The sequence below is a fragment of the Schistocerca serialis genome, chromosome 3 (assembly GCF_023864345.2).
Source record: "Schistocerca serialis cubense isolate TAMUIC-IGC-003099 chromosome 3, iqSchSeri2.2, whole genome shotgun sequence".
Lineage (NCBI taxonomy): Eukaryota > Metazoa > Arthropoda > Insecta > Orthoptera > Acrididae > Schistocerca > Schistocerca serialis.
Window position 1 is genome coordinate 116,168,876 of NC_064640.1, and position 16,169 is coordinate 116,185,044.

The window sequence follows — 16,169 nt, forward strand, 5'->3', positions numbered from 1 at the left end:
GAATCTGAAAAACGTGTTAGACGTAAATGGAAACAGATCGTAAACAGAACAAAAGCTTTCGTTCAGGGGAAAACGGTGTAGCTGATGTGTTTCATATGGCATTTCACCCGATCTATGGCGGAATGGGAGGACATCAAAAGGGCTTCTTCAAGGGAATAAAATTGTGCGTATTCAGCCGTCAGAGTATCGAAGGGTCGCCAACTCAAAGGTGGAATTCCCCTATCAAAAACAGTCAAATACTAAGCTGAAACATCTAACGCTACGATTTTAGGAGACCATAATATTAACATTAATCTACAAAGGCCCGTGATATGCGCGTTATTTTAGAACCTACCCGGGTTTTAAACTTTCTTGAGTAGCATTGGTATCTGTAAATTCAAAACTGAATCTCAGTTTTACAGAGCTCAAGTGTAGGGTACGGTTGTCAATTCATGCATAGGATAATTATTGTTTTCTTAGTATGAATTACTCGCATCGCGTGAAATAACGAACATTTATTTCCTTGATGAGCAGCATACTGAAGAAATATTCGAAATTAATGGAATACTAAGACTGAAATCGGGAAGCTGTAGAGTACACAAAGAGGAAATATTTATCAGTCAACGTTTACGTTGCTCTAAGTTCCTTGGGCGCAGTGTAAGTTGATATGAGCGTTCTATCTTTGCTATACAGTTACTTAGCGATGTTCATCAAACGTCTAGATGAACGTAACGTGGAATTTCAAGTTCTCTCACCAACTACACACAATAATGTGAAAAATGAAATCTACGTATAGAAATCAATGTGAGGCTGCGAAACACCGTTGGACTCTGCATAAGGAACAGAGAGGTTCCACTGCTAGCTCCATAAACATTTTTATATATTTTTTTCTAATTACTGAATTAATACCAGAATGATCTTCGCGTAAGAACATGGCAGATCGTTTCCTACAATTACTGCCAAACTGAGTTCGTCATTGAAGCCTAGTCTTCAGAGAGGCAATAAATCATATAAAAAATTAAGATGTATTTATGAGCAAATTATGTCTATATTGATAAAAGTGCGTTACACGCTAACCTGAACTGAAAACAGGACCGTTGTCCTTACATGAATTCGCTACGTAGGCTCATCTGAAGTTCACGTGAAAAATGTCGAAGAATGTCTGTCTCTGTAGCTGTCCGGCTAGTGCGCCTGATGGGTAACCGAAGAGGCCTGGGTTCGATTCCCGGTCCGGTCGGAGATTTTCCGCTCGGGGACTCGTTGTTGTGTTGTCCTCATCTTCGTATCGTCATACTTCATGCTTCACTATTGAGATATCTGTATGAGAAGGTCTCGATAGCCAATTAAAAATAATCGAAACATTAGTATATTTTCAATAAAAACAGCTGTGCGCATAGTTTCAACACGAAGGCGGACGATGCATACACTTACATCGTCGAACATTGCGGAAACGAATGTTTCAGTTTAATTTCTTAACGATGCGCTCAATCATACATGCATTTACGCTGTATTGTCATCATAAGCACGTTCTGGTGTATTTTGCCCTAGTTTTTTGTATGGAAATCTGCTATAAGAGATTTACTAGCGATGGGTAGTTCACTGTCAGAAATTTTGTTATATTAACGAGAGTAATACTGTTGACTTACAGATTTAAATTTTAAAAGACTTTCCTTTTTTTATTTTGATATTGTAGAAACGGAAAGTTGGTTGTACCTAGTTAACTTTGCTACTGAAATTCGGATAACATAAAAAAATGCTTTTTGAATTCACATCATACGTCAGAGATTTGTAACTACGATTTCAAAACATTGCTCAGCGCATCGTACCTTTTTCAGATGTTTGAGAAATTCTAACAGAAGAAGGAAGATTACTGATTGCTAGCAAGTTCTTGGTTGGAATACATTTTTTTAGGAACTAGCATCCATCTGACGAAACGAGAAAAAATATTTTGAATCAGTAAATGGCACATCCGCGCTGCAGCGAAGACTGTGATGAATTAAACTTAAATCCTCATCTTGACAGTTCCTCAATTATACTTTTTTAATCATACACACTCCCTGTATAGAACCGCGTCATCGACGAACAGCCAGAGAAGCTACTGACTTCATTCGTCATATCATTTATATAATCTGTCCCAGAATGAAAGGTTAATATTCAAGGAGTGACAGATTTTGCCTTGTAAAGTAAATACGTTTTTATGGACGTATGCTAAATTTGTAATAGTTCCTATTACAAATGCGTTTTAAATTTTATTATCACTATGAAATGATTTCCTTATCAATTTTATGAATTATTATGTGTTTCTCAGGTTGAACATCTATAGCAGTACATGATAAATGTTTAAAAATTCACAACCAGTTTATATTTTTGGGCGTCTATATTAAATAGCCATTGAACTCGCGTTTACAGAGCCCTTCTGTACACTTCTGCAGTCATCCAACGTAATACACTAAGACAATGTACTATAACTGTTAAACGATGTTATGTCTCGAGATACTTGTAGCCATTTAATGGTGATACAACGATCAATCAACCATGAGAGAAAATCCATCTGAGATGATGTCTCACACGTGTGGTAAAATGTAGAGTGGGATGGAAGGGGCTTTTTCACGCTTTTCCATGTGGTCAACGGAATTCCTCTAGGTTTTCAACCAAATTATCTTAAGAAGAATTGCCCTCTCATTCGAGCTTCCAAAATAGGATGACAGCTGAACATATCACTTACCACCACCAACCACTCATCGATTGAAAAATGAGCTTCAAAATAAGGCCGGCCGCTGTGGCCGAGCGGTTCTAGGCGCTTCAGACTTGAACCGCGCGACCGCTACGGTCGCAGGTTCGAATCCTGCCTCGGGCATGGATGTGTGTGATGTCCTTAGGTTAGTTAGGTTTAAGTAGTTCTAAGTTCTAGGGGACTGATGGCCTCAGATGTTAAGTCCCATACTGGTCAGAGCAATTTGAACCATTTTTTGAAAATATGTTTCCACTGCATCATGCGACTACCCAGCAGCCATAGGTCACTACGTTCGTTATTTGGAAAGTAGGGTACGTAGGAAAGGTAGACACTGGGTCCCATATTCCAAAAGCCCACTTTTGTGGCAGTAGTCACAAACGTACGCTTGTGCCGTTGGGTTGGATTCAAAAGTAGCCAGCTCGTGTCCTGGCTGTAGAAAAAATCGTCACCGCCAATATTTGAACGGCAAGTCAAGGACAAAAAATGGCTCAAATGGCTCTGAGCACTGTGGGACATAACATCTGTGGTCATCAGCCCCTAGAACTTAGAACTACTTAAACCTAACTAACCTAAGGACATCACACACATCCATGCCCGAGACAGGATTCGAACCTGCGACCGTAGCAGTCGCGCGGTTGCGGACTGAAGCGCCTAGAACCGCTCGGCCACCGCCGCCGGCACAGTGAAGGACAGGTAGCTGCCTTAAGTTGTTGGTCACTACAGTTTGTGTCAATGTGTTGTTGTTGTGGTCTTCAGTCCAGAGACTGGTTTGATGCAGTTCTCCCTGCTACTCTATCCTGTGCAAGCTTCTTCATCTCCCAGTACCTTCTGCAACCTACATCCTTCCGAATCTGTTTAGTGTATTCATGTCTTGGTCTCCTTCTACGATTTTTACCCTCCACGCTGCCCTCCAATACTAAATGGGTGATCCCTTGATGCCTCAGAATATGTACTACCAAGTGATCCCTTCTTCTAGTCAAGTTGTGCCACAAACTTCTCTTCTCCACAATTCTATTCAATACCTCCTCACTAGTAATGTGATCCACCCATCTATTATTCAGCATTCTTCTGTAGCCCCACATTTCGAAAGCTTCTGTTCTCTTTTTGTCTGTTTCACTTCCATTCATGGCTACAATCCATACAAATACTTTCAGAAACAACTTCCTGACACTTAAATCTATACTCGATGTTAACAAATTTCTCTTCTTCAGAAACGCTTTCCTTGCCATTGCCAGTCTACATTTTATATCCTCTCTACTTCGACCATCATCAGTTGTTTTGTTTCCTAAATAGCAAAACTTATTTACAACGTTAAACGTCTCATTACCTATACTAATTCCCTCAGCATCACCCGACTTACTTCGACTACATTCCATTATCCTCGTTTTGCTTCTGTTGATGTTCATCTTATATCCTCCTTTCAAGACACTGTCCATTCCGTTCAACTGCTCTTCCAGGTCCTTTGCTGTCTCTGACCGAATTACAATGTCTCAATGTTTTTATTTCTTCTCCATGGATTTTAATTCCTACTCCGAATTTTTGTTTTGTTTCCTTTGCTGCTTGCTCAATATACAGATCGAATAACATCGGGGATAGGCTACAAACCTGTTTCATTCCTTTCCCAACCACTGCTTCCCTTTCATGCCCCTCGAATCTTATAACTGCCATCTTGTTTCTGTACAAATTGTAAATAGCCTTTCGCTCCATGTAATTTACCTCTGCCACCTCCAGAATTTGAAAGAGAGTATTCCAGTCTACTCTACAGCGGTAGTCTGCGTGACAGAATTAGCTCTACCCTTGACCTGTAACAACACAAACCCAACACTACGCTGTACAAGACATCGCACGATAGAGATGCACATTTGACACATTATAATAGGAAGAAGGAAGAAAACGGCAGACCATATGAAACTTCCTGGCAGATTAAAACTGTGTGCCGGACCGAGACTCGAACTCGGGACCGTTGCCTTTCGAGGGGAAGGGCTCTACTAACTGAGCTACCCAAGTACCGTTGATAGAGCACTTGCCCGCGAAAGGCAAAGGTCTCGAGTTTTATTCTCGGTTCGGCACACAGTTTTAATCTGCCAGGAAATTTCATATCAGCGCACACTCCACGGCAGAGTGAATATCTCATTCTGGAAACTTCCCCCAGGCTGTGGCTAAGCCATGTCTTCGCAATATCCTTTCTTCCAGGAGTGCTAGTTTTGCAATGTTCACAGGAGAGCTTCTGTGAAGTTAGGAAAGCAGGAGACGAGGTACTGGTGGAAGTAAAGCTGTGAGGACCGGGCGTGAGTTGTGCTTGGGTAGCTCAGTTGGTAGAGCACTTGCCCGCGAAAGGCAAAGGTTCCGATTTCGAGTCTCGGTCCGGCACACAGTTTTAATCTGCCAGGAAGTTTCATATCAGCGCATACTACGCTGCAGAGTGAATATCTCGTTCTGGAACGGGAGACCACCTCTACTGGAACCTTTCCCCAAGATGCCAATGCAACATTCCATCAACTGTCCCCTCCACTCATTTACTGAGTGTCGCCTTGACTTTGACTTCTCGTACACTAGAACGTATAGCACTATGAAATTGGTCCTTCGAACTACAGTTCATACCTGTGTCCTATCAACTTACCTCAGTGCACGTCAGATACTTCTTTCCATTCCGATGATATCTGTCCATGGATAAAGAACTACTGAAATCTGTTTGCAAATCGTTCTTCAATTAAATGAGATAGACTGCTCTGATATTCCTTAAATACGCATTATTGTTACTAGACGCACTGTAGAGACCTATTGAAAGCTTCCAGGCTGTTAGCCCTCTTTGCCTTGCGAACGGAAAGAGGGAGGCAAGTTGGACACGACCACTACTTGCGGAATCCGTGTTGATTTTCAAATGGTGTAGTTAGGGTTAAACCGTGTGCACAATTCAGGTTCCATAATTCAGTAACAAATTGACGTTAGTCATATAGGTCCGTGTTTCTCTTTATTTTTACACAGGTGTTCTTAAACACTGAAACGACCTATTTCTTTTCACAAACAAGTGGAATTCTCGGTTGCCCGAAATTTCTCTAATACACTACTGCCACAGGAGGGTCCAGTTCTTCCACGCGATTGAGATAAAACGCAGCAGATGTGCTGTGGCCTTCCCTCTTTTTGCGTCTTTGAGTCTGCAGTCACTTACCTCTATATCTTTTACGTTGCTACCGGACGGAGAATCAAAGAAAGAACTGTCGTACCATGTTACAAAGAGAAACAATTTCGGTAGAAATAAGACGTTGACCATTGTTATGTCGTCTTTCGTTGCAATACCAGTAAAACAGGTTCATAATACATGATTTTGATCCATTGACTGTGTTTATATAGAACCAGAAAGCCTTAGTATTCTTCACAGTTCATTGGACACTTCTTGCATAACTGTCGGTACTCCGTACGCTTGGCTTTATTCAGGTTCAAATGAATCTGAGTGCTATGGGACTTAACTTCTGCGGTCATCAGCCCCTAGAACTTAGAACTACTTAAACCTAACCAACCTAAGGACATCAAACACATCCGTGCCCGAGGCAAGATTCGAACCTGCGACCGCAGCGGTCGAGCGATTCCAGTCTGTAGTGCCTAGAGCCGGCCGGTGTGGCCGTGCGGTTCTAGGCGCTTCAGTCTGGAACCGCGTGACCACTACGGTCGCAGGTTCGAATCCTGCCTCGGGCATGGATGTGTGTGATGTCCTTAGGTTAGTTAGGTTTAAGTAGTTCTAAGTTCTAGGGGACTGATGACCACAGATGTTAAGTCCCATAGCGCTCAGAGCCATTTTTTTGGTAAGTCCCATAGTGCTCAGAGCCAACATTTTGAACTTCCTTTTCGCCAGTATCTCGCATTCCAAATTTGTATCTAACATGATTCATAAATGCATTTTACTCCGTGTCATTTTCTACGCCAGAATTAGATGATAGCTACTTATTATTCGGTAACTACATACCAATTTTCACATTTTTATGTTAAATTATTTTTTTAACCTCTATAAAACTTAAACCATTTCATCTGCATCTAAATCTACATGATACTCTGCAATTAACAATTAAATGCCTGGCAGTGGTTTCACAGAACCACCTTCAACCTATTTCTCTGTCGTTCCACGCTCATAAAGCGCGCGGGAGAAACGGACACTTAAATCTTTCCGTGAGATCTCTCATTTCTCTGATTTTATTGTGACAACTATTTCTTGCTGTATAGGTAGGCGCCAACGAAATATTTTCACACTCTGAGGAGAAAGTTGGAGACTAAAATTTCATGAGTATATCCAGCTGCAACGAAAAACGCGTTTGTTTAATGTTTGCCACCCGAATTCGCTAACAATTTCTGTGGCACTATCTAGCGTATTCCACGAAAATACAAAACGAGCTGCCCTTCTTTTAATTTTTTAGATGTTCTCGGTCAATTCTGTCTTACGTTTATCCCGCACCATTCAGCAGTACTTCATAAGAAGGCGGACAAGTGTATTTTAAGCAGTCTCTTTAGTAGACCTGTCGCATTTTCTAAGTGTTCTGCAAATAAATGGTAGTCTGTGGTTTGCTTTCACTACAACATTATCTATGTGACCGTTCCAGTTAAGTTATTCTTAGTTGTAAACCGAAAGTATTTAGTTGAGTTCACAGCCTTTAGATTTGTGTGATTTATTGTGTAAGCGAAATTTAGCGGACTGCTTTTAGTACTCAGGTGGATGACTTCTCATTTTTCATTATTTGTAGTCAATTGCCACTTTTCGCACCATGCAGATATATTGTCTACATCATTCTGCAGTTGGTTTCGATCATCTGATGACTTCACAAGACGGCAAATGACTATATCATCTGTAAACAATCGAAGAGAGCTGCTCATATTGTCTCTTAAATCGTTTATGTAGATCAGCAACAGCAGAGGGCCTTAACACTTCCTTGGGAGACATCAGATGTTACTTTGATTTTACTCTGACTTTCCGTCAATTACTACGAACTGTGACTTTTCTGACAGGAAGTCACGAACTCAGTTGCACGATTGAGACGACACTCCATGTTGTTGTTGTTGTGGTCTTCAGGTCAAAGACTGGTCTGATACAGCTCTCCATGCTACTCTATCCTGTGCAAGCTTCTTCACCTTCGAGTAACTGCTGCAACCTACATCTACATCTAGATTTATACTCCGCAAGCCACCTAACGGTGTGTGGCGGAGGGCACTTTACGTGCCACTGTCATTACCTCCCTGTCCTGTTCCAGTCGCGTATGGTTCGCGGGAAGAACGACTGTCTGAAAGCCTCCGTGCGCGCTCTAATCTCTCTAATTTTACATTCGTAATCTCATCGGGAGGTATAAGTAGGGGGAAGCAATATATTCGATACCTCATCCAGAAACACACCCTCTCGAAACCTGGACAGCAATCTACACCGCGATGCAGAGCGCCTCTCTTGCAGAGCCTGCCACTTGAGTTTGTTAAACATCTCCGTAACGCTATCACGGTTACCAAATAACCCGGTGACGAAACGCGCCGCTCTTCTTTGTTTCTTCTCTATCTCCTCCGTCAACCCGATCTGGTACGGATCCCACACTGATCAGCAATACTCAAGTATAGGTCGAACGAGTGTTTTGTAAGCCACCTCCTTTGTTGATGGACTACATTTTCTAAGGACTCTCCCAATGAATCTCAACCTGGTACCCGCCTTACCAACAATTAATTTTATATGATCATTCCACTTCAAATCGTTCCGCACGCATACTCCCAGATATTTTACAGAAGTAACTGCTACCAGTGTTTGTTCCGCTATCATGTAATCATACAATAAAGGATCCTTCCTTCTATGTATTCGCAATACATTACATTTGTCTATGTTAAGGGTCAGTTGCCACTCCCTGCACCAAGTGCCTATCCGCTGCAGATCTTCCTGCATTTCGCTACAATTTTCTAATGCTGCAACTTCTCTGTATACTACAGCATCATCCGCGAAAAGCCGCATGGAACTTCCGACTATCTACTAGGTCATTTATATATATTGTGAAAAGCAATGGTCCCATAACACTCCCCTGTGGCAAGCCAGAGGTTACTTTAACGTCTGTAGACGTCTCTCCGTTGATAACAACATGCTGTGTTCTGTTTGCTAAAAACTCTTCAATCCAGCCACACAGCTCGTCTGATATTCCGTAGGCTCTTACTTTGTTTATCAGGCGACAGTGCGGGACTGTATCGAACGCCTTCCGGAAGTCAAGAAAAATAGCCTCTACCTGGGAGCCTGTATCTAATATTTTCTGGGTCTCATGAACAAATAAAGCGAGTTGGGTCTCACACGATCGCTGTTTCCGGAATCCATGTTGATTCCTACATAGTAGATTCTGGGATTCCAAAAACGACATGATACTCGAGCAAAAAACATGTTCTAAAATTCTACAACAGATCGACGTCAGAGATATAGGTCTATAGTTTTGCGCATCTGCTCGACGGCCCTTCTTGAAGACTGGGACTACCTGTGCTCTTTTCCAATCATCTGGAACCTTCCGTTCCTCTAGAGACTTGCGGTACACGGCTGTTAGAAGGGGGGCAAGTTCTTTCGCGTACTCTGTGTAGAATCGAATTGGTATCCCGTCAGGTCCAGTGGACTTTCCTCTGTTGAGTGATTCCAGTTTTATTTCTATTCCTTGGACACTTATTTCGATGTCAGCATTTTTTTCATTTGTGCATCCTTCTGAATGTGTTTAGTGTATTCATGTATAGGTCTCTCTCTCTTCGATTTTTACCCTCCACGCTTCCCTTCAATACTAAATTGGTGATCCCTTGATGCCTCAGAACGTGTCCAACCAACCTATTCCTTCTTCTACTCAAGTTGTTCCACAAATTTCTCTTCTCCCCAATTCTATTCAGCACTTCCTCAATAGTTACGTGATCTATCCATCCAATCTTCAGCAGCACCACATTGCAAAAGCTTCTATCCTCTTCTTGTCTACACTATTCATCGTCCATGTTTCACTTCCATCCATGGCTACACTCTAAACAAATACTTTCAGAAAATACTTCCTGACACTTAAATCTACACTCGGTGTTAACAAATTTCTCTTCTTCAGAAACGCTTCCCTTGCCGACGCCAGTCTGCATTTTATATCCTCTCTACTACGATCATCACTTATTTTGCTGCCCAAATAGCAAAACTCATCTACCAATTTAACTGCCTCATTTCCTAATCTAATTCTCTCAACATCACTTGATTTAATTCGACTACATTCTATTATCCTCGTTTTCCTTTTGTTAATGTTCATTTTATGCCATAAGCACGCAGTTGGATTAGAAGTCGCCTGTAAGGAACGGTGTCAAAATCCTTCGGGGAACTTGAAAGTATAGACTCAATTTCGTTATTTCATAGTCATCAATTACTTCCTCTTAAGTTCACATAATCGAAACATTGGGTCCTTTTCGTCGCTAAGAGGATAGCTTTGTCCTGTCTCTTGCCATGCTGCTCTCATCACAAATGGGCTGCTTAACTGCTCAGAATATCTCTCGGCAAAGACGTATAGCACAGTATTGCTTAAATGTTCGCCTCTGCTGCTCGTCTCGTGGCCAACGGGTGATTGAAATTTACCCTTATTACTATGTCATGAACACGTAATTAACATGTAACACTGAGTTTTCTCGGAAGCGCTCAACAGTTTCGATCCATGAGGCAAAAATTACTCGACGGGAATGCATTAACGGGCTGAAAAATAACAGTGTCAGTGATGAAGATCTGAATCCGTGCTGAATGCGAGAGCATTAGTGTACCCGTAAGTACATTATTTAAATCACAGAATAGAGCATCTGTTGCACATAACGTAGCGAAAGCTTGCGTAGAATTTCATCTCACACATCCCTCTGTAGGCTTAGCAGCGTCATTTCCTGTATGAATTATTGACATATTCCACAGGGCTTGGTGCGTGAACGATTTCCACTTCCTGTTTTTCCATGAAATTGGTTTTCTGGTTCTCTGTGAGGGCATTACACCATCACACGATCACCTCACCGATGCTTGTGCTCTCTCGCTTCCCTCTCTTCCCCTCTCTCTCTTTCTCTTTTTCTCTGTGTATTTCGCTTCTCTTTCCTCTCCATGATTGCCTTTCACATGCATGGCATTCCACTTCCTGTGATAAAAACCACACGCTTAACAGCTTTTTGGCTCTGTGAAATATTTTGTACTTTCCGCAGTGTCTCGAATGCTCAATTTCGTTGTTTCAGTTTCCATTACTGCTCATGGTAACTTGCTAAATATGAGATAAATTTTTCTTCTATCTGCTTAATCGAAGATCCTCGCCGTTACTCACTTCGGATATGACCCGCAGAACTGATAGATTGCTCAAGTTTTTCTAAAGTAACACAGCTCTGTTTAGGCGGTGTTCCGCAACCTTCAAGGAAAATAATGAGGAACGCTTAAGATACGTTCGATATACTGTCATTACAAATATATACGTTCAAATAAATTTAGAGTGGAGAACACGATACACCGCTCGAATCTCAGCTGAGCCACTTTGAGATTCCAGTCAGACAATCAGGCCATCAACTCGCTGTGGCGTCTTCAAACGGCTCCTGGCAAATACCGTAATGCTTATTTCAACAACTCTATGGCTCTCATCTTCTGTTATCGTTTCCCAAAATAAGTAAATAGCCTTTTATAGTGTATTTGAGTAGAAACACAGATAACTGTGACCAGTCATTTATGAAATATTTGTCTCCGTCCACGAACTAGGTTTCGAGCCTTTTTATACTAATCTTCAGATGGAGCATACAAGAATTACACTTACATTTACGTTCGAATGTGTTTCTCAGTAATCCATTGTTGCAGTGTGGACAAAATTTTTGTCAATATTCACCGAGTATTTACTATGTTCATTGCATGTCGGTCACAGAGGAGGAGGAAATTAGTGTTTAACGCCCCGTCGACAGAGAGGTCATTAGAGACGGAGCACGACCTCGGATTAGGGAAGGATGGGGCAGGAAATAGGGAGGTGCCCTTCCAAAGCAACCATCCCGGCATTTGCCTGAAACGATTTCAGGGAAATCACGGAAAACCTAAAACCAGTGGCCAGAAGCAGGTTTGAACCATCGTCCTCCCGAATGCGCCTCACGGTCACGGAATTAATCACTGTGAACACTGACAACGCCGATAAATTCGCCAGCGTGAAGCATGTACTGCACAGCTGATGTATTACTCGTATCTTTGGAGTACACATCACTTGTACATCATATGCCGGATGCTGATGGTTTTATTGTGGTACTGAGTACTTACAGTGATTAGTTCTGTGGTCAATACGCAGTGAAAATGGTACTTGCCAGGAAGTTACTAACAACAATTCTCCCCTCAATACCAGAAGCCGATGCCCATAATCTCGCTACAAACATACACTACTGGCCATTAAAATTGGTCCACCAAGAAGAAATGCGTATGATAAACGGGTATTCATTGGACAAATATATTATTCTAGAACTGACACGTGATTACATTTTCACGCAATTTGGGTGCATAGATCCTGAGAAATCAGTACCCAGAACAACAACCTCTGGCCATAATAGCCAGAGTGGCCGTGCGGTTCTAGGCGCTACAGTCTGGAAGCGAGCGACCGCTACGGTCGCAGGTTCGAATCCTGCCTCGGGCATGGATGTGTGTGCTGTCCTTAGGTTAGTTAGGTTTAATTAGTTCTAAGTTCTAGGCGACTGATGACCTCAGAAGTTAAGTCGCATAGTGCTCAGAGCCATTTGAACCATTTGGCTGTAATAACGGCCTTGAGTCAAACAGAACTTGGACAGCGTGTACAGGTACAGCTGCCCATGCAGCTTCAACACGATAACACAGTTCATCAAGAGTAGTGACTGGCGTATTGTGACGAGCCATTTGATCGGCCACCATTGACCAGACGTTTTCAATTGGTGAGAGATCTGGCGAATGTGCTGGCCAGGGCAGCAGTCGAACATTTTCTGTATCCAGAAACGTCTGTACAGGACCTGCAACATGCGGTCGTGCATTATCCTGCTGAAATGTAGGGTTTCGCAGGGATCGAATGAAGGGTAGAGCCACGGGTCGTAACACATCTGAAATGTAACGTCCAATGTTCAAAGTGCCGTCAATGCGAAGAAGTGGTGATCGAGACGTGTAACCGATAGCATTCCATATCATCACCCCGGGTGATACGCCAGTATGGCGATGACGAATACACGCTTCCAATGGACGTTCCGCGATGTCGCCAAACACCGATGCGACCATCACGATGCTGTAAACAGAACCTGGATTCATCCGAAAAAATGACGTTCTGCCATTCTTGCACCGAGGTTCGTCGTCGAGTACACCATTGCAGGCGCTCCTGTCTGTGATGCAGCGTCAAGGTTCAAATGGCTGTGAGCACTATGCGACTTAACTTCTGAGGTCATCAGTCGTAACCGAGCGCGGTGGCGCAGTGGTTAGCACACTGGACTCGCATTCGGGAGGACGACGGTTCAATCCCGTCTCCGGCCATCCTGATTTAGGTTTTCCGTGATTTCCCTAAATCGCTTCAGGCAAATGCCGGGATGGTTCCTTTGAAAGGGCACGGCCGATTTCCTTCCCCATCCTTCCCTCACCCGAGCTTGCGCTCCGTCTCTAATGACCTCGTTGTCGACGGGACGTTAAACACTAATTTCCTCCTCCTCCTCCTCCTCCTCATCAGTCGCCTAGAACTTAGAACTAATTAAACCTAACTAACCTAAGGACATCACACACATCCATGCCCGAGGCAGGATTCGAACCTGCGACCGTAGCGGTCGCCCGGCTCCAGACTGTAGCGTCCAGAACCGCACGGCCACTTCGGCCGGCGCAGCGTTTAGGGTAACCACAGCCATGGTCTCAGAGCTGATAGTCCATGCTGCTGCAAACGTCGTCGAACTGTTCGTGCAGATGGTTGTTGTCTTGCAAACGTCCCCATCTGTTGACTCAGGGATCGAGACGTGGCTACACGATCCGTTACAACCATGCGGATAAGATGCGTGTCATCTCGACTGCTAGTGATACGAGGCCGATGGGATCCAGCACGGCGTTCCGTATTACCCTCCTGACCTCACCGATTCCATATTCTGCTAAGTCATTGGATCTCGACCAACTAGAGCAGCAATGTCGCGATACGATAAACCGCAATCGCAATAGGCTACAATCCGACCTTTATCAAAGTCGGAAACGTGATGGTCCGCATTTCTCCTTCTTACACGAGGCATCACAACAACTTTCACCAGGCAACGCCGGTCAACTGCTGTTTGTGTATGAGAAATCGGTTGGAAGCTTTCCTCATGTCAACACGTTGTAGGTGTCGCCACCGGCGCGAACCTTATGGGAATGCTCTGAAAAGCTAATCATTTGCATATCACAGCATCTTCTTCCTGTCGGTTAAATTTCGCGTCTGTAGCACGTCATCTTCGTGAGGTATCAATTTTAATGGCCAGTAGTGTAATTATGGAACTCCTACATGCTCCATATTAAGAAGAGCCTTAAATGGCTCGAAAACTAGTTTATGGAAATAAATAAATGTTTCATAAGTGACTAGTCGCAGTTATCTGTGTTTGTATTCAGTTATAATACAGTCACGGTATTTATAATGGATAAGCTTAATCTTTAAGAAGTAATTTATATTTCGCCAGTAGGTCGTGACTGTTGGAAATATAAAGTTTTCAAATCACGCTGTGCAGCTATAACATCAACCTATCGGAAAGATGTTAAGGGTTAGCATTTATTTTCAGCTACAGGTATGCCTTCAATAACCCATTGTTCCGCGTAACCGACGTGCTAAGATGTGAGCTCTTGTCCTGTTGCTGACGAGCGCTGGACGCCCCCGTGATGGCGTAGGAATGCCGGAACAGATGTCTCTTTAATTTCCTGGCAAGTCTCCCGCGACGCCCGTGCTAACGCCAGGACTCAACAACTTTCCTAATTTAGCGTATAAATATCTCATGTAGCTCAGCGATAACAGGCACGTACAAGTTCACACAGAGGCTGCAGGAATTGAATACCCGGGCTGCCGCCGTTGGTGCCTTCCTTCCGGAGTTTCCCTGGAATGCTGTCGGGCTAGGGATGATCTATCAGCGATACCCGTCACCCCAGCGCGTCAGCTACTGCAAATCTTTCACACCATTCTGTGGCATACAGCGCTGTTTCCTACTGCCAAATGCCTCTGCATATCTATATTAACGACACACCTTCCTCTAATACGTTATCGTTGTGAATGACTTCAGTTAACTTATAAGTGTTCGATTCTGTTAATTGTTTCTTTTTTTGCGAAGTACACAACAGTTTATTCAGTAGACATATTCTCATTTTTATGCTAGTAATGTTTACAGTGGTACTCTGCACGATTTCGGGTGTGTATGTGAAGGGAAAGGGGGGGGGGGGAGAATAATGTTGACACCATAATGGTTCAAATGGCTCTGAGCACTATGGGACTTAACATCTGAGGTCATCAGTCCCCTAGAACTTTGAACTACTTCAACCTAACTAACCATAACAGACAGCCATGCCCGACGCAGGATTCGAACCTGCGACCATAGCGGTCGCGAGGTTCCAGACTGAAAGGCCTAGAACCGATCAGCCACATCGGCCGGCTGACACTTGACATAAACGTTACGTTACGTTATTTTTGTAGACATTTTAGACATAGAATTATCTCTATCGAATTTGACAAGCGTCGTATAATTATTTAGTTGGGTTTGGGATTGGGTTGTTTGAGGGAGGAGGTCTCATAGGATTAGAGAGGGATAGGAAAGGAAGTCGGCCGTGCCCTTTCAAAGGAAACATTCCCGGCATTTGCGTGGAGCGATTTAGGGAAATCACGAGAAACCTAAATCAGGATGGCCTGACGCGGGATTGAACAGTCGTCCTCCCGAATATCAGCAGTCGTTACAGAAACGTATTTTCTGGTAGTTAGCCTATAGTACGTCCCATGTGATGCGAACTTTCAGCAAAACAATGAACCACCTTATCAATTCTGAATTGTATCAGAATGATTTCAAGACTACATCACAATAATGATAATGCTTGTGTGGTCACTCAGGTCGCTTCAACTAACAAGGGAACCTCCCCATCGCACCCCCCTCAGATTCAGTTTTAAGTTGGCACAGTGGATAGGCCTTGAAAAACTGAACACAGATCAATCGAGAAAACAGGAAGAAGTTGTGTCGAAGTATGAAAAAAATAAGCAAAATTTACAAACTGAGTAGTCTATGCATATCATATGCCACATCAAGGACAGCCTGAGCGCACGAGCGCTGTGGTCCCGTGGTTAGCGTGAGCAGCTGCAGTACGAGAGGTCCTTCTTTCATGTCTTCCCTCGACTAAAAATTTTAATTTTTTATTTTCAGACAATTATTATCTGTCCGTCCGTCCGTCCGTCCTATGCGATCACTTTTTTGGGAGTGATTATCACATCCACAAGAAAACCTAAATCGTGCAAGGTAGAAGAATCTTTTTACCCAT